The sequence below is a fragment of the Lynx rufus genome, unplaced genomic scaffold (assembly GCF_022079265.1).
Source record: "Lynx rufus isolate CCGP_SWC_20201006 ecotype Redwood Valley unplaced genomic scaffold, mLynRuf1.p SCAF_9, whole genome shotgun sequence".
Classification (NCBI taxonomy): domain Eukaryota; kingdom Metazoa; phylum Chordata; class Mammalia; order Carnivora; family Felidae; genus Lynx; species Lynx rufus.
Window position 1 is genome coordinate 65,196,667 of NW_025814897.1, and position 18,680 is coordinate 65,215,346.

An 18,680-nucleotide genomic window follows, 5' to 3' on the forward strand; every position below is an offset into this window, starting at 1 on the left:
GCAGCACTGGTCTCTGCTCTAATGCTCAGAGGTGAAGAGATAGCCAGGATCCATAAGCTTTTCCATGAGCACCTTGTGGGCAAAGCAGGCTTCTCAGAGCTTTGCAGATTTTCTCAATGCCACTAGGGCTTTTCCTTTCATTCCCTCCAGCCAGGGCCCAGTTCCTGCTTCTCAAGGAAGTGAGGCAAGGCCGCTAGCTTTGTGGTCTCCTGGGGAGTCCTGGCTTGGCAGAGCAAAAACATACCTGATACCTCTACAGCTGCAAGACTCTTCCCTAATCTCTCTTTCCTAGCATGTTTCCAGTCCTTAGAAAGAGCATGAATGGGACCCTGAATTCCCTTTGGCTCTTAACAAAGAGGCTGTCTTTTTATTTACAGAGTCAACAAGATGAGAGGCAAAGAGAAAGCAAAAATACACTGTGGTTTGCCAGTCATTGCCTTAGAGCAGGAAAGCCCCACCCCACATGTTGCACGTGAGGCAGCAGAGGCTCAGAGACGGGGAGGGGCTTGCCCAAGGTCACACAGTAAGTCTCTTTTCCTTGCTCTAATAAGCTTTTCTTTCCACAATTTTGTATTAAGTGCCAAACTGTAGGCCACCCCCAGAGAAGAAGAACAAGAGAACCAATCTCAAAGTCTGCATCTCAGCCATAGAACCCTCTGTGTTATGAGGCCTTAGGGAAATGCAACCCCCCAAGTTTGAAGTGAGGAGGCCCCCTCTTGAAAAATCAGTTAAAATGCCCTCCTTTATGCACATGCCAACTTTGACTTCAAAAAGACTTTATTCCCAAGGATAAACAACCCCATGTTTGTGTAATATAATTAAGTGAAGGCATCTTTAAATGTCATACTAGCTTGTGCCCATTTCAAATTGTTATGCATCAACAGAACTTAACGAGATAGCCAAGGCTTCTCCTTGCTGTGAGGCTGAGATAAGCCACAGCACTGTGGGCCCTTTAATAGATTGCCAAAATAAAGCATTTTCTATGCAAATTATTCATGCAGTGGGACAGCTAATCGCCTGCCAAGAGCCCGCCCACTGCCTCTCTGCAATTAGTCGTGAAGTTGAAGGAGCTCCAAACTCCGCAGGCGCACTCAGGGCCTCCTGCTCCTATGGCTGGTTTTCAGGTGAGCAGAAACTTTCTTTCCTTTGGTGGTGGGGCCTGGACTCCCCCACAATGGAGACAGATGAGGGGAGTGAGTGGTGGGCAGGAGGCAGAGAAATGAAGAGAGATAGAGGGCTGTTCCTGGAGTCCCAGCCTAACACCTGACTCGATGTATATACTGTGTACTTGGACACACCCTGAGACTCAGTTCCCTCATCTATAAAGTCACGGTGGACACTGGTCTGATGTCTGGTGTTTCAAGGACAACGGGCTGAGGGAATTGGGAACACGCTCTGCTTTTCCTCTGCTCAGGAAAGAGCCCACTGTGGGCTTGCAGGACACCAGAGACTCAAGATCAAAATAGGGACTTTGGGTCAGGAAAACCTCCAGTGTCCCAGCCCACCCCGGCTTCCACCACCACCTGGCATCTGTCATCATAGACATAGGAAGTCTCTGTGGCAGCCAAAGGAGAGTCCCAGATAATTTAACCAATGACTAGAGCTCCCCCTCATTCTTACACAAACCAACCAGCGCTTTTGGTGTCTCTCTCTCCCAAGTCTGTCTCTGAGACTTTCACGGTCTCTCTCTCCCACCACCAGCTGGCTATGGGAGCCTCTCCGAGGGGGACCAGCACCCAGTGGCCTCCTGAAACATAACCTAGACAGATTCGATCTGCCAGAGGAGGATGGGGGTATCTTGCTCTTGCCACCATCTTGTGCAGGGCAGTACCCCCAACCTGGGATCACATGCTCACTCTCCAAAGTGGGTGGAGCCAAGACTGTAGCCTACTTTGGGCCTTCAATCCCAAGATCTGACAAGCTGAGCCAAACCCGAGTTTTTCAAAGGAACAGACTTGCTCAGTGAGGGCCCAGGAGCCCTATGAGGGCAAAAGTCATGTATGTGCACATTCGTGGGAGAAGGAAGGGACTGTTTTTGACATTCTGGGAAGCTTTAGAAGTTACTTGCTAACTTGGTAAATTAGGGTTTGGGCTAATCCATGGGTTCTCAAGTCAATGTTTTGCTTACTAAATGGAAGGTTATTTTTCTCATGAGGGTTTGTTAACATATCAGAATGGCAGTCACTTAACCTAGCAGCAGAGTGTTGGATGATGGATAACTGCCTCTGATATTATGCAACAGCCTTTTGATGCACCAAGAGTCCCCAGGGAGGGCACCAATGAAAAGATGGTTTAGTTGGGACTCTGAGCATGAGGTATGCCCGGTCCCATGCTGAGTGCTAGTGACAGCACACACAGAGCGTGCAGCCGCTGAGCTTCCCCAGAGGCCTAGGGCAGCTGTTAACCTTCCCACATGGAGGTCAAGGACCTAAGGGCACCTGTTTCTCAAGACAGGAATGACCCCAGAGTAGCAGCACGTTGAGCCCTTGCTGTGGAATCGCATTAAAAACAAAGGAAGTGCTTAGATTAACAAATCTCTGCCTCCTTGGCTTCTTTCTTTTCTCTCTCATCAGCCACTGAACCTACCTGTGGCCTCAGTGTGGCTCAAGAGATGTCACTCTGGTCTCACTCAGTATCACAGCTGGTCCCTGCCTCAGGCCCCAGCTAGGGTTGATCACTTCATCCTAACTTGTTCAAGGCCCCATTGGGTTACCTGTCCAGGGATGCCACCTTCCTACTTAGAGCTGCCCTCTGCTCAGACTAGCTTTGCCCCATTGTGGCTGGGGCCCTGTCACTTGCTGATGCTCAGTCCACCTTGCACCTGGCCTTGGCTCTCTGGGAAACAGAGCCCTGAACTCCTATCACCAAGCTCTGTGATCTACAAATTCCTCCCCAACTTTGTGGGGTCAGGGGCTTTAAAGCTGAGCTGGGCTATGCCTGGTGTTTGCCCCTACCCATGGCCTCCTGGTTCCTATTGCTTGACTGACTCCCACATAGCACCTGAGAGAAGAGTGCTATACACTCTCCCCACTTCCTCATCCTTGGTTGCCTCCAAGTCCACGTCTGACTAAAGCCCTCTACCTCAGTGACTCAGGCTTGTTCTTTGACGTGTGGAGAGAGCCATAGCTGCTCCCTGAGTGCTTGTGACCCTGGACATGGGGGTATGGGTTGGGGGAAGGCAGGGAGAGGTGAGCTATGGAACACTGAGCCCTACCTGACGGGGCAGACCTGGGAAGGTACATGATAGAGGATGGGCCATTGGGGTGAAGAGAGAAGGTAGGGCAGGATGGGAATGCAGGACACTGAGGAACACTTGCCCACTCAGAAGTAGCCAAGGCCTGAATCTGGGGTATGAGCCTTGGGGAGAGAATAGATAAATCCCCTCTCCATAATCTTCTTCCCTTTCTCCACTTCCTCCTCTTCCCTTCTCTGCCCATGGCACCTGCTGCTAAAGAGATGTACTGAGTTTCAGCTTTGCTATGGGTCTCACATATCTGGGGGCTAGCCTGGGGGCCCTTCCTCCCACAGGGACTGTCATTGGCTCCCAATGGGTTTTCTGGAGCTCAATTCCTGTATAGCCAGAGCTTGACTATCCTGGTGGGCGTGTGCTGCCTTGTTCTATACTGGACAGGACTCCCAACAGGCCATGATCATGGCGGCCTGTTTCACTGTTTGTTGGCCAGCCCTAGTGTTCCCAGGGTGACTTGTACACCCCAGTGCTTTCAGCGGATAAGGGAAAAGTGACTCTACACGGCAGGACCCAGGAATGTGTGTATTCAGTTCTCCCCCATCCCAGGTGACTCTAAGACACAGCTAGGAGTGGGAACTCTTATTTTGTCAACTGCTTCTTGAACTTCAGTATGCATCTGAGTCATCTAAGGAGTTCGATGAAACATAGACTACTGGGCCCCATCCCCAGAAAGCCACATTCGGGAGATCTGAGGGAGGCCCAAGAATTTCGGCCATCTCCCAGCCGATAGATGCTGCAAGACCATGTACTACACTTAGAGCAGCGAGGGTCTGGCCCAACCTCTCGGCAAAGCAGGGCAGGGGATGCTGGTCCTCCACTCAAACACTCAAGGCTATGAGGGTTTGGGTTCCCACTTGAGGAGGGCAACAAACTCAAGTCAAACCCAACGGGTCATGTTGCTATGTGTCGGGCCTCCAGCCTGGCCCAGGTGGCCAGGGTATCAGGAGTGTTAGCCACTGTCATTGGCTGGTCCCTCATTGACAGGTTGTCATTGACGGCAGAAACTTGGCCAATGGCAATCAATCAGGGGGCCCGCGCTGCCTTAAATACCAGCAGAGCAAACAGCCTCAGACAAAGCTGCGCCATATATCAATTACCAAGAGGCTGTGTGTTCCTCTGGGTGGAGGGAGCCCGAGCAAGCGGCCAGGGCTGCTGCCCCAGCTGATAAGGGCCTGCATTGTTCGGGGACAGCTGGCGGCCCGATAAGGGCCTGCTCGCCCGAGATAATGGCAGTGGGCAGGCGCCTCGCGGCAGTTTAGAATTTCTTGGGTCTCCAAGAAAGGTTCTATTAAGCCCACTGACCCCAATTGAATATTAATTAGCTAATTAACGGATTTATTGTTCCACGCCATTTCTGGAGAGGCCATTTTTTTCGAGTGCCATTATTTTTGTAAATGATTTTTCGCATTGTGCATAATTGAATCTTTGCAGCTGCCAGCATCTTCTGCATGATTTGGCAAAAAAAAGGAAGCAGAAGCACTTAGGGTTTTTCACCCCCCCTCTCTCTGAACAAATGTTTTCAGCCCCTCCTGCTAATGCTGGAGTGAGGGGGAGGGAGGGGGGCCTGGCTCTGTTTCACAGGTTTGTTTTTTAAGCTGAACTGCAAAGTCCGCACTCCCTTTCCCTTCCTTTTGTAGGCAGCTGAGGGCCTAGCGCTCCTGGCGGTCCCGCACCAGGCCTTTGTCTGGCTGTCTTCAAACTGGCCAGACTTAGCTTTTCTGAGTCCCAACTCCTTAAAGCGTTAGAGTAGGGGGTAGGTAGAGGGAACAGGGCCCAAGCTTGTCACACCCAGAGCTCACAGGGGAGGAAGACCAGCTCTGACCAGGAGGGCAGTGCCGCCTGTGGGCTGTGCCTCTGTTTCTGCCCTCAGCTACCCCAGCCCAGCCTTTTCTAGCTAGAGCCTACCCTTGGGTCTGCTTGCTCTGGGGGAACAGAACCCCACCCCTGCACATCTCAGCTGCTCTTTAATGAGTCCTCGCTCCAAATTCCACGCCAGGGCTGCCTGACTCCCTGGAGCTGGCATCGGCCCATAATAAATTGACCCGGCCGGTCCCACAGGCAAATATCTGATTGAATCAAACCCATTCCTCAGCAGAGGGTCTGGAATGTTGGGGGGGGGGGTGCGTGCACTGGGGTGGGGCTGGTGTGGGCGGCTCAGCAATATTGTCAGGCAGCATTTGGGAGCCCCCTTGGACCTCTCAGCCCCTTCAGCATTGTTAATGAAGCCAAGGGCAGACAGAGGCTCCAGGAATATTAGTCAGGGCCCCCGGGTGGGCGGGTCTAAGGAAGGCTTGTGCCCAGGACCTGCCCCTGGCCACCAGGGGCTGCAGAGCTTTATTGGGATTTTTTATTAAGCCACCTCTTCCTGCCCTCATCCCTGTCCCTATCCTGCTGCTTGTGCTCAGAAAGAGGAATTCTGAAGGCCTTTCTGAGCAGAGAGATCAATCAGGAAGGAGTTTTTGCATCCTCCGCTGCAGACACTGGCTGGGACCACACCACCTGCCCATTTCCTTTGCTCTGGACTGGAATAAGAGCCCAGGGGACAGACAGATTGTCATGGGCATCCCCGCCAGATGCAAAAGTGGAAGGGACCCCAAAAGTCTGGCTAAGAGCTGGGAGTGGCGCTTAGAGTTGGGGAGGGGGGGTCATTCAGCTTCCGTTTGAACACTGCTAGGGGTGGGAAGCTGACAGCCACTGAGGCAGCTTTCATACCGAGAAGGGTGGTCTTTATTACAGAGTCTGCCTGCTCCTTTCTCTCTGACCCCCACCCTGAGTCTCCCACTCCCCAGAAGAGCCACTCAGCTCACAACAGTAATAACCATAATAGTATCTAATGTTAACTGAACTACTATGTGCCACACACAGTACAAGGCACCTGTCACGCATCACCTCAATTTAGTGCTCCTACGGTCCCGTGAGGTAGGTGGGTTTCTGGGGCACAGACATAGGACGTAACCTGAGCAAAGGTCACTGGTGAGGGCAGTAGCACGAGACACCAAACCCCACTTTGCCAGACCTGAGCCCTCGCTTCTGACCACTTTGCTCCACGGTCAGGAAAACCATGCCCCCGAGGCTGCTCTCCCGTAGGGCAAACCAGCTCAGCTGCAGCACAGGCTCCTTGTCCTACATGGTCTGTCTTCTCCCTCCCACCCTGAACCTCCTTCCTGAATTCCAAAGACCAGAAGTGGTCTGGCCAGGAGAGAGCAGAGTGAGTCTGTCATGTGCCACATGTTAGACACCATACTCTGGTCGGCAATAAGGTTCTTGGCAAGAACCCCCTCCACAACCCCTCCCGTCCACTAAGGTTCACACTCATTGTTCTGAAAGGGAGCCAAAAAGATCACCTTCTCCAGTTCTCTGAATTTTAGAAAAATTTGGTGTGATCCTCGCCAAGTGGGTTTCCTACAGCCCCAGAATCTGCTGAGGGACCCCCTCCTCTGAGCCCTGCGAGCTGAGAATTGCATGCAGCCTTCCTCAGGGTGTTAGGGGTGTGTGAGATGGAGGCCTCCAGCCTGGTGGGGGGGCAGTGGGGCTGCGCCATCTGGCTCTCCCCTTCTAGACCATTTGAGTCCTGTTCTATTAATGTGACCCTGGCAGGACCCTCGGCCCTGGCAGCATACCTTGCTGGAGGGGCCTGGGGGCTGCAAGCCACATTGGGCTGTTTTGGGAAATTTCTTCCAGTTTCTTCTTTTGTAAATAAGAGTAGGGAAGAGACCTGTCCAAGGTCACCCAGCCACACTATGGAGGCAGGACCATGTCCTGTTCTCCTCTGCCCCTCGGGAAGGGCCACTGAGTATTTGGTAATGGATCCAGGAGCCCAAGGTCATGCTTGGCTCAGAAGACTAAGGTGACCTCCTCTCGGGAGCCTGATTCTGAAGGTAGCACCCACTGGCCCACTGGTCATCTCAGTCAGGTTTCCTGGGATCCTGCCCTCATTGTCATGACCACATTCTAGGAGTCAGTATTGCTTAAACCCTAGTCCCCTACCCCCTGTACGTCTCTAATATGATGTTATCAAGCTCTCAACAGGAATCCTTTCATCAGATGGGACAACTCAGGCTCCAGGGAGCAAATCTCTTTCCCCCTAGAGCTTCAGGGTCCTGGCAGGGGTCTCAAATCCCTGACTTATCACTCAGGCTCAGTGGCCTTGGGCAAATCACATCCCTCTGAACATTGGTTTCTTAACTGTTCAGTGGTGGTAATAGTAAAGCTAGTCCTCATTTCCTGAAGTTTCTGGAAGACAGGCAAGAAGAGACTCTGTGCTTTTTCATCTGGAGCACCCAGTGCTATGCTGGGACTTGGGAATGCCACAGGACAAGTACAGGCTTCTGCAAACAACACTTTCGCTACGTAGAAAGGAGTTTAAAACATATATTTTGAAAAGCATATATTATGGACTGGCGGAATAGAGGTCGCCTTTCAGGGACAGTGACTGGAAGGGGCACTAGGGCTTCTTAGGGTGCTGATGATGAACCCTTTACTCTGGGTTCTGGTGACACAGGTGTGCTTCTTTTGAAAAATCATGGGACAGAGCACTTAAGATGGGAGCACTTCTGTTTACATCTCATTAAAAGCGTACCTTAAAAAGACTGAATTATGAAGATGTGTGTGAACTTTCAAGACAAAACATGAGACCTAAACACAATCTTGTGCGTATGGCAGACCACACCCCTCCAAGGGGACTCCCAGTGGCTTGACTAATGATGATGGTTTTAGGCTCTAGGCAGATGGGCTAGGGGATATTCTGGGGTCTGGGGGAGCCTCCCAGATGACATAGAGAGGCTCTCACTTCTTTAGGCAGAACCACTTGTGAGCACCCACGTTTCAAAGGACTCACGTCCTGGGGCGCCTGGGTGGCTCAGTCGGTTGAACATCTGACTTCGGCTCAGGTCATGATCTCACAGTTTGTGAGTTCAAGCCCGGTGTCAGGCTCTGTGCTGACAGCTTGGAGCCTAGAGCCTGCTTTGGATTCTGTGTCTCCCTCTGTCTCTGCCCCTAACCCACTCACATTCTGTCTCCGTCTCTCTCAAAAATAAATAAACATCAAAGGGCTCACGTCCTTTCTAAGAAAGGAGGGTGGGGGCTGTGCAGCCTCAGGCTTGGGCCAGCAAAGGCCCTGTGGCAACCTCTCCAGTGAGCCCAACCATCTTACACAGGGTGACTCAGATTTTACTGGAGAAAAAATATCTTAGCTACATAGAGCCAGGGAAGGAGGGTGGGAGGGAGAGAGAGAGACAGAGGGAGAGAGAGTCAAAAGGAGACAGAGACTGAAAGGTAGGAAAAGAGAGAGGGAGAGACAAAGAGGAGACAGGGCAAGAGTCACAGGGGAGAGACAGAGAGCATTGGCAGGGAAATGTCTTTTCAGTGGGCAAGGCTGAATATCAAAGCAACCAGCATGGGGCATCAGAATCCCTTTCATGTTTCCAAGGCAGGGGATGGGAAGGAGAACAGCTTTGAAGGTTTCCTAGTCCCAGCCAGGCCATGCCTTGGAGCTAGGGCAGGCTGACTGCACAAGCTCCCTTCAGAAGCTTTCAAGAGCCCATTCTAGCTGATGCCTCAGCCTGAGGGAACAAGAAAACAACAGCTTCCAGCTTTTGCCTGCCTGCCTGCCAGTTGACCCATTGGGACACTGGCCTCGGGCTTCGGCTGGGCTTGGGGCCCATGCACATTGGATCTCCCAGTTGCTACCTGCGTGTACATGGCCCTTCCCCTCAAGCAACAGGGTCAGGGAGGGGGGGTGAAATGCAGGGTTGGATGGGACTGAATATATTGCTGCCTAAGGAGAGAACAGCCACCCCTCACCTGCTGTTCAAGGCCCTCCTTCCTGGCCCTCAGGTGAGGCGAGTGCATAGTCTGTTGATATTCTCTTGAAAGGACAATTGGGAAATTGGCCCTTGGACCCTCAGGCCTGGGGAGCTGTAGGGCCAGTGGCCCATCTGAGGACAAAGAAGGTCCTGCCTCTACTCTGAGTGCTACTCTGCCTTGTCTTCTCCTGGTCTAATACATACTTAACTCCAGTGGACGGGGTTATAAGCTGTTCTGCTCTTGAGGGGTTTAACGAAGCACCTGAAATCATACGGGAAGCTGGAAGACAGTGGCATGAGATTTTAGGCAACCAAAAAGTTCCCTTGTACTACACCAAGGGGGTACAAGACCCCGCCTTTGGAGCCCTTTGGAGAGTGTGTTAGTATAGATGCTTTGAGCTGCAAGTAACAGAAACTCCCGACTCAAAGGGGCTTGAAGAATAAGAGTATAGGAAGTACAGCAGGCCCCAAGTACGAACTACCAGCAGCTGAATGAAGCTGTCAAGGACATGGGAGTTTCCCATTCCTCCATCCCACCTTCCTTGGTGTCATTCTGCCTTCTTGGTTTTCCTTGTGGTCCTAAGATGCTTCCAGTGGCGGGGCGCCTGGGTGGCTCAGTCAGTGAAGCATCTGACTTTGGCTCAGGTCATGATCTCGCAGTTCATGAGTTCGAGCCCTGCGTGGGGCTCTGTGCTGACGGCTCAGAGCCTGGAGCCTGCTTCCGATTCTGTGTCTCCCTCTCTCTCCACCCCTTCCCTGCTCACGTTCTGTCTCTGTCTCTGTCTCTGTCTCTCTCTCTCTCAAAAATAAGTAAACATCAAAAAATTTAATAATAAAAAAAGATGCTACCAGTGGCAAACAGGGCTACCTGTTTCTTTATTCACACACCAAAAGAAAGACAGAAAACCTCTCCTCCAATCATAAATATAAGTCCTTAGTTTGACCAGGATAACTTGGATACCTACTTACCCTGGACGAATAATAAGAAAAAAGAGGTGCAGAGAGCATTCGATTTAGACTGATCATCTACAGAATGGAGGTTGGACCTTAACCAAATGTCCACCACAGAGGGTGTCTCAGGGAGATGCTCCCTTGTCTATATGAGAGAGAAGATGTCCGCGCTTTGACCCTTTCTAGTACAATCTCTCAACCAGACCTGTGTTGCTTCCTCCTGGGTAAACCTGAGAGAAATTCACCACCACCACAAGCTGGTTCTCACCAGAGGGATGCATATGCCTGCTAGTAACCTGATTTTTATTTCTCTCCAAACATTATGACCTGGAATTATTGGGTTAAGGAAGTGTTTGACCCATTTCTGCCCCTGCTTTCACAGGACCCTTCGCTCACAGAATATGCCCTCATCTGAGTCATTTGGGATATTGGGACCATTCTCAGTTCATTTCTCTATGAGGCCGAGATGTCTTCCCTGCTAACCGCGGGATGGAGGAGGTGGCCACAGCCCATCTCAACTCGTAAGAAATTCTTTGTCCAATGTGTACACTTTTGCTTTGGCCATTTTATTCTCTGTACTGGAAGATGCCCTAGGAGCAGATCAAGGGTGAAAGTCCTTGGAGGGTCTATGGGAGGCTGGGTTTTCTGAAAAGGGGAAAAACAGACCTTGGAGGCTGTGGCAGGGTGGAGCATTTCACCTCCGCACCCCCAGAATGCTTCTAGTATATGTTTTTGAATGGATATAAAAATAAAAAAAGCCCGGCAGGGGGTCATGAGGAGCGAGCCATGCAAAACTCATTTCTCACCTGGGCAAGTGAAACTGCAGGTGTCCCCACCCTTGGTGTCTGCTCCCTCTGATTCTCCCTTTATATCACCCCAGAGTGATCTTTCAAAGAGTGCAGATCTGATCATGCCTTGTTCCACTTACAAAGCTCTGACATTTCCCTGTTCCTCGAGGATAAAGGCCCATCTCCCAGCCCAGCGGGAGACACCCCCCCCCAACCCTCCCGCCCCATGCGGCCTTGCTGCTCTCCTCCAGGGCCTCTGCATCCCTGTGCAGGCACACTGAACCTCGGGCCACCCTTCACCCAGGCCCCACTCTCTCCCACTTCTGGGCCTGTACCCACTGTCTGCTATGCTCATCCTCCCTTGTTTGATGGCTCAAGTGTCCTTTCCCCAGAACCTTCCCTGTCTCCCAGGCCAAGTTCGCTACCTCCCCTTTCTAAAGCTGTCGTGACACTGACCACACCGAGTTATGACTTTTTCACAGGCTGGCTCCTGACTCTCCTCCTCTCTGTGAGAGTTTTTTAGGGCAGGGACTTTGCTTCATTTCTTCTATAACTCCCTTGCCTTACCCTACATCAGACACTCAACATACATTGGAGAGATGGAAAGGTGGGCAGAAGGAGGAACAGGAGTTACATAAGCGGGGAAGGTGGGAGGGAGAGATGAATTAAACCAACGTTACTTTTTTCTGCCTAGGTCACTAGACGGCTATCAGGGATGCTTTGCGGTGTCTGGACTTTTGATAAATTCTTTCATAACTTCATCCGTGCTTGTGATGGAAAACTGTGCTTGACGCAGTGCTAGTCAGCTGTTTGGAGAACCGCCCCCAAAGATCACTAAATAATGGTAATCTGATAGGAGGTGCCTCGTGGTCAGCCACAGGGCTCTGCTCTGGGCCATGTTATGCTCAGTGTTTAGCCAAGAAAATGGTCCTCTCTGCTTTTAATTGGCGTTATTACTCCTTGGCAGAGGTGGCATTGAAAAAATGTCACCCCACGTACTACACTCTGCCACCTGCAGAACCTTTCTGGTCTATCGGGCCTCGGAGCTTTCCCCAGTAAAGGGCACCCCTGACCTTGATCATGTGCCTGATTCCCCAGACAGAGACCATCCAGCGTCTCCAAGAACTGCACCCCTTTACTTGCTCCCTCCACCCCTACTTCTAGCAGCATCCCTGGTTACCTGTTCCACCTGGAGCTCCCCGGGTGGGGAGGAGCTCCCACCTCTAGGCACTTGCTTTGTCTCAGCCTGAAGTGTCCTTTCTCTTGTGTCTCCACCAGATGAATCTGAGGCCCAGCTCAAATAATTCTGTTTTCCTGGGCCCCAACCTGACCCACCAAGAGCCTTCTTCCTTGGTACTCTTGCTTCACTGCAGGCTCCCACCCTCCTTACTAAGGTGGAGCTTTGAGGAGTAGTGGCCAGTGAGGTTTTCTACGTGCCTGCAGGAGTGGACACATTGAAAGTGGCCATGGCTTGGAAAACAGGGGCTTGTGTCCCATGTCCTGCTCAAGAACCTATAACAGCTCTTTGTGTTGCAAGTCTGGGCTTAAACTCTTCTGTTCAGCTTCCTGTTTCCTATCCCCCACCTCAACCCCAAACCCACTCCACTTCCAGCGTCCCCTCTTGCGTTTCAACCAGTCGAGATCCCAGACTTCCCCCTATACCTGTAAGGCCTCCCTCATATCTCCGGCTATTCTTTCCGCAGGAAGCAACTCAATATCAGGTTCCTCTCAGGTGTTTTGTGCCACGTGGGCCGCCCCTTCTTCAGAGTGCTGACAACATCATACTCACCCATTCATTCTTGCCACGTACTGCTTACATGGATGTGTATTCCTGAGATACCACAGAGCAGCTACCCTGTCCCCAGATGTAGAAGAGCTGACTTGAACTCTCTCCTCTGCACCACCTAGCTACATTACAATGTGCTTTATTTCCTCATCTGTAAAGGGGGGGGGGCATTAACCTATGCACTCCCAGGGAGACTGTGAGATACAATATAGCAAAACAGGTGACGTGTTTTTAATAAGCAGAAAATTTTTCTGTTATGCGGAGCTGTCATTGGCCCTGTTAGGGGCAAGTTCCCAGACGGTACAGACCTATGACCTCAGGAATTTAGACTGCCCACAGGGAGCAAGGAGCCCTCGATATCCTTCCTCTTAAACCTCTCCAGGCCCAAGGGCATTATTTTGCTGCACGAAGGGGCTACTGAGGAGCAGTGGGGAGTAGGTGGAAATGTGAGCATTCCTGTAGGGAATAAAGGCAACCAGAAGTGTAATCGGGATCCGATCCTCACCCAGATGGGTCAGAAGCCCGGAGCCTAAATCTATCGTAGGGCTCAAATCTGTGCCTCTTTCTCTGTATGGAGTTTTTATCAATGTCTGTTTCCCTACCAAAAATAAGAAAGCACGGCTTAAAGGGGTATAGGACTGGTAGAGTGCAGGAAGAAGGGGGACAGCAGTATGGTGCCTCATGCTTCGAGTGGTGAGGGCCATCAGAGACAAGGCCAGTGGCAGAAGGTAGAGCCTGAGTCCTGCTTGACCTGAGGAGGGCCTAGGACTTACACTGCAGAGGACTTGGGGTCCCTGAGAGGGTGGATCATGCCACTTTTCCCCCTTATATTCCCACTTTAACAGGTTCTGGTTCTGGGCTGAGCATTGGTGTGCATCCACTGCTGGAGGGGTGGGAAGAGAGCCTGTAGTGACAGCCACCACCACATGTCGCTGGGGAGGGACTCAGAATGTGTGTATGGGGGGGTGACCTCTAAGATTACATAGCAAAGCCCCCAGTGAACAGAGCCCCATGAAGTTTGGAGCTCAAGTTAGAGGCCCTAAGTTAAAGAAAAAATGTTAGGGAACCCCCCTATGTGATTTAGATAAATATAACATCTAAATTGCAGAATAGAATTATATTCTTCAAAGAAGCTTTTATATATATGCTGAAATTAAGACCACTCCTTTGTAGAGTCTTTCTCTCCCCCCTCCCCCCGCCCATTTGGTTTGGGCCAGAGGGGAAGAAGACAAGGGTCACGATGCTCACTGTTGGCATCACTTCCTGGAGTCAGAGGGGCCTGAGCAGGGGCCTCCCGTCATAGAATCGAGCTGCTTTTGGAGTTGATGAACTCCTGTGTTCCAGGCATAGCCTACATCATAATACTCAGGGGTCATTTCCACCACCCCTTTCATTTTGTGCACCCGATCATGAGCCCAAGCGTTCAGGCTCAAAAACTCCAGAACCACGGAGAGTTCCAGAGAGTTCTCTGACCCTGCCCTGGTCTCCATAGGGCATGTTCAAGCCTTAGATTTGGGCGGGGACCTTTTTCAGCACTGAGGCCCCAGAGGGGCTGGTGGCCACCACTGAGAGCCACTTTTTCTCCCTACTCGCTAACAATTTCTCGCCATCCAGCTCTCCAGCCTGAGCCTGTCCTGCCCGGTCTCCATCAGGCTCAGCTTTCCTGAACTCACTGGGATGTGTGCCTGGAGAGAGAAGAGCCTCAGATGCTTCTACCTCCTCCCTTTCCAGCAACCCGAAAAGGCTTCTGTGAGGAGCCACTGTCTGAGGAGGACAAGGAGTAGGGTCCCTCTTCAGATGGGAAGTGCACAGTAATTAGTTTGAACAGGGAGGGAAGAGTAGCCCATTTCATTGCAGGGAAAGAGGATTTTTAAATCATTTAAAGGGCGGTGTCGGCTCTAAAATGGCTTGTGGTGGAGCCTCAGAGGGGCTAGTAATTAGCTCTCATGTCTCTAATGAAAGCAGAGGGCCAGGAGGAGGGGTCACTTAATGAATACAGGGATTAGCTTCCAAATAAGCCCTAAGTAAGTAGGCAGGTGCAGGGGAAGGGGTAAAGGACAGGACTGGGTCATCAGGGCCCCGGCTGAGGGGAGGCCAGCCCATGGGAACTTGGAGAAGGGGTCCAGGGTCTCCTGAGGCCCACAGAACCAGTGCCCACCCAACCCTGCTTTGGGCAAAGTTCCCTTCACTCCTTCACTGTGAGAAGCTAGGGGTGGGTGGCCGGCCTGATGTCCCCAGGCTAGAAGCAAGGGGCTCTATCGTCAGCCACATTCTGGAAATCCATAGCCCTGCATGAAAGCCCAGGGTGAAGTAGGGAAGTATCACAGGGCACACAAAACAACCCTTCTCCCAGGGGCACCTCATGGTGTGTGTTGTTGGCAGCAGACAGGGGCCCCCACACCTCCGTGCCCAGGATACAGCCATGAGAAACCCACCTGCCTCGGCTTCTCTCTCGATCCCCGGAAGCAGGAAGGCCCAATAGGGGCCCTGAGGCTGAGCCTAAGCCTGGAGTACCTCCCCCCTCAGAACAGGCCAGCAGGCTGAAGGCAGTGAGGTCTGGAGAAAGGGAAAGAAGGACCGGTCATGTCAGCCCCATTGTCCCGTGGCCCTCTGGGCATTGCCAATTCCTGCTTTTACAACAAACTGTCTTTTCCCCTGGAAAATGGGTCATGCAGTCTGCAGAGAAACTACTTTCTTGGTGCATCCTCTGTGGAGGACAGTAACTCCAAGTGTCCAGAATAATCAGGCTAGATTCCCTAGAAACCACGATCCAGCCAACATATCCCAAGTTAGTGGCATCATGGGGCAGGGAGACTGGCGATGGCAGCCAAGAACCCAAGCCCAATTTCTTGGTATCTTAAGGAATAATGTTTCTTATTAACCCAGAAAGTAAAGGGAGAGAAGCACTGAGCAGACATCAGGACTGAGCAGCTCTTCCTCTCCTCCACGCACTGTGTGCCCCAGCAGGATCCCTGCGGGAATGAAGGCCTCAGGATGCAGGAGACATGGCTCTGAGCCAGGCTGAGGGCCAGAAGGTCAAACTCCGAACCGAGGCTGGCTTCACTGTGCCCCTGTCCATCACTCTGGGCCTCAGTTTCCCCAAAGCAAGCCCATTAGATAAGATGGTCTCTAAAGGTGGGTAAGAAAAGATCATTCTTTCCCATTCTATCTAAAGCAGGCCTCTCTCCGGCCACTCCACACTATCTTCAGCTCGTTACTGACCTATTTATTTATTGCCTATCTCCCCCACTAGACTATAAACCCCACATGGAGAAGGACCCTGTCTGCCTTCTCCACTGGGATTTCCATTCCCCCGCACCTGCCGCCATGGCTGGCACATAGCAGGCTGGCTTCCTGACTGACTGAATGCTGGTGCACTGGGGCCTGCCTCGCCGATAAAACCCCGGCCCAGGGATTGGTGGAACTGCCTGTGTCAGATCGCTGCTCCAGGCTGCACTGCCTCTGATGACATCATCTGGAACTGCTCATTCCACCCAGCATTCCGCAGAAGCCAGGCCCAGCAACAGGCTCATTTAGGCTGCGCTACGAGGGACAGAAGCGTCCAAGTCACTTACTCTTCCTCCTCGTCTCTCCCTCTCTTACCCAAGGACCACCTTCTCAGCAGGGGGATGGGCCATAGAGAGAAACAGGGGCAAAGTGGGGGGTCTAGAGGATTATTCATGGGTACCATCTGCCTGTGCGCTCCCAGGCCCTTCCCCATACAAGGGCTGTCTCTAGGTGTCGGTTTCACATGGGAATTACCTGATTGGAATCTGGAGTCAGACCAGGCCTGAGTTCAGATCCAGTCCTATTACTTACTGGAGTAAGTAATTACTTTGAGCCTCAGTTTCTTCAGCTGTAAAATGGGGATGATGATGATAATCTCACCTCCCTCACAGAGTTACTGGGCACTGTTTTTATTTATGAAAGCCTGCTTCATTTGTCTGCCTGGCTGTTTTCCCCCACCAGTCCCAGGGCGCCGTGCCCTTTCCAGGGAGCACGCACTGAGGCCCAGAAACAGCCCGTGGGGTGCAGCAAGAGGCTGCTATGGGGAGCCCAGGCCTCCTGCAAGAGGGCCCCAGACCTCAGAAGCGGCAGGCCTGATGCGGGTTGTATCAAGTCAATGCTCCGGCAGCAGCTACATGTTCTGGCGTTTACCACGAGCCAGCTGCAGTTGTGAGTAGGTGCCGTGTGACGACTCATCTAATGCTCAGGGCAGTCCTGAGGGTAGGTGCTATCTGCACCCTTCTTGGAAAGATGAAGAAACTCCTCACCTGTAAGATGAGAGTGAAGCGAGCAGCTCAAGGCCATGCAGCTGCCAGGCAGAGGAGCTATGGTCTGAACCCGCCTAATCTGGCTCCTGGGCCACATGCCACCACTGTGCCACACTGTCCTTTGCCGCCACAGCCGTCCTCACTCCACCCCTCCCCTGTAGATTCTTCCCAGACCTGTTGCCCATTCCCTCTGCTCTCCTACCTTGTCTCATCTCTTCCCATCTGTTTCTCTCTCTCTCTCAATCTCCCCTCTTTCCTTCCTTCCCCCCTCTCTTACTCTCTCCCATCTTTCCCTCTCTGTTCCTCTACCTCAGGTAACTGTGCCACCTCAGATAGGGAGGGGGGCAGAAGTAGGGGGCCCTGGGTCACTCTGAAGAGCCCTGAGACCCCCGTGGGGAGAGCCCCATATTACCCAAGTGCAACAGGGAGACCTGTTACAACAAGAGGTGTGGCCTGGGAACTGCCTCTATCCCTTAGCACCTCCAGACTCGGAAAGACAGAACTGCACTTGCCAGAACCGTAGGAAACCACAGGTCCCAATGGGGTTCCCCACTCTCACAGAGCAGACTCGGGAGGTAAGAGTGTAAATCAAGCCCCAGGCAGGAGTCCCTGGACCAGTTCCTCTCCGGAATCTAGTTGTATCCCCAGATAAGGCAGGGGACTGAAGGAATAGAGACCCCAATCCTGTGCCACAGGCAGCCAAAGGGCTCCTGAGCCCCTCAGGGGCTCATGCTTTTCCTGCAGAGGCCACAAGGTCTGCAAAACCCAATGCCAAGGGGATAGTCTGGAGAAAGGGCTGTTGGATTGGGCTCAGAGCATGTAAGCTCAGAGAAGAGGGGTCCAGGCAGCACCCACTGGAAACCTTGGGTAGGTGTGCAGCCTGGGGCTCAAGAGGGGAAGAAGCTGGTGTTTGGAGGAAGCCAGCAGCACAGAGGATTTTCACCACATTTCATAAAGGGGAAGGATGGTGCCCTAGAATAAAAACCACTTTGGAGAGTCCAAAATATTTGAATCCAAGTCTGTTTTCCTTCACTGGAAATAGGCTTTACAAGCTAATCTCTCTCTGAGCTGCAGGTTTCCTTTTTCCCTTAAACCTGCCCTTGATGCCCCACCCCCCCACTCTTTCTCTTCCTGCTATGGAAGTTCCATAGTAAAGCGTCTTTCGCCTCTGCCCTGCGCCCTGATGGATGTCCTGAGCAGCAACTGCGTTCCCCTTCCTGGGTCTGGCCCTGCCACTGGAGAGGGAGGGTCCTCAGACAAGCCCCAGCAAGGGAGGTCCCTTGCTCCATGAAGTAAGCAGAGGTAGTGAAAAGGAGAAAGCACAGGGCGGAAGTGTGACGTGAAACTTATGTGAGCACTGGGCCCAGACCAGAGGGGAGAGGTGCTGAGTGCTGGAGACCACGGGGGCCTCAGGGAGAGCAGGCAGGAGCACAGAGGTGCTGCTAAGTTGGGGGATAATTGCTGGGTGACAAATATGGCACCAATAAGGAGGGAGCTCAAGAACAATCTACTCTGTAGGTTCCAAGAGTCTGAGAGATCTGGGATACCCTTCAACCTCATGTCTAGGGGGCAAGAGACTCCCACGCTTGTTGAGACAAGGCAGTATGAAAGTCTGCCCCAGGGGCAGGGATGAGGTTTGTTCATAAGATTCTGATTAATTAGCACTCTTTAGCTATGTGTGTGTGTGTGTGTGTGTGTGTGTGTGTGTGTGTGTGTGATCTGATTGTCTTCTCATGATCAACCAGGCTTGACCAATTATTTTTGTGGACAACTGATCTTCATATCAGCCCATCTTTAGTTGTTGAGTTTTAGGCAAAATCATAGTTG

General features: G+C 52.0%; 1 long non-coding RNA gene across 2 annotated transcripts; it reads left to right on the forward strand.

The window, feature by feature from the left end:
- Positions 1-1,040: 1,040 nt before the first annotated feature.
- LOC124505849 (uncharacterized) lies at positions 1,041-17,857 on the forward strand. Of its 2 annotated transcripts, XR_006960718.1 has the most exons (5): positions 1,041-1,124; positions 10,388-10,526; positions 11,488-11,637; positions 15,547-15,714; positions 15,833-17,857. It is a non-coding gene; the product is annotated as an uncharacterized LOC124505849 (long non-coding RNA). The 2 variants fall into 2 exon arrangements; XR_006960717.1 differs by lacking the exon at positions 11,488-11,637.
- The last annotated feature ends 823 nt before the right edge of the window (positions 17,858-18,680 follow it).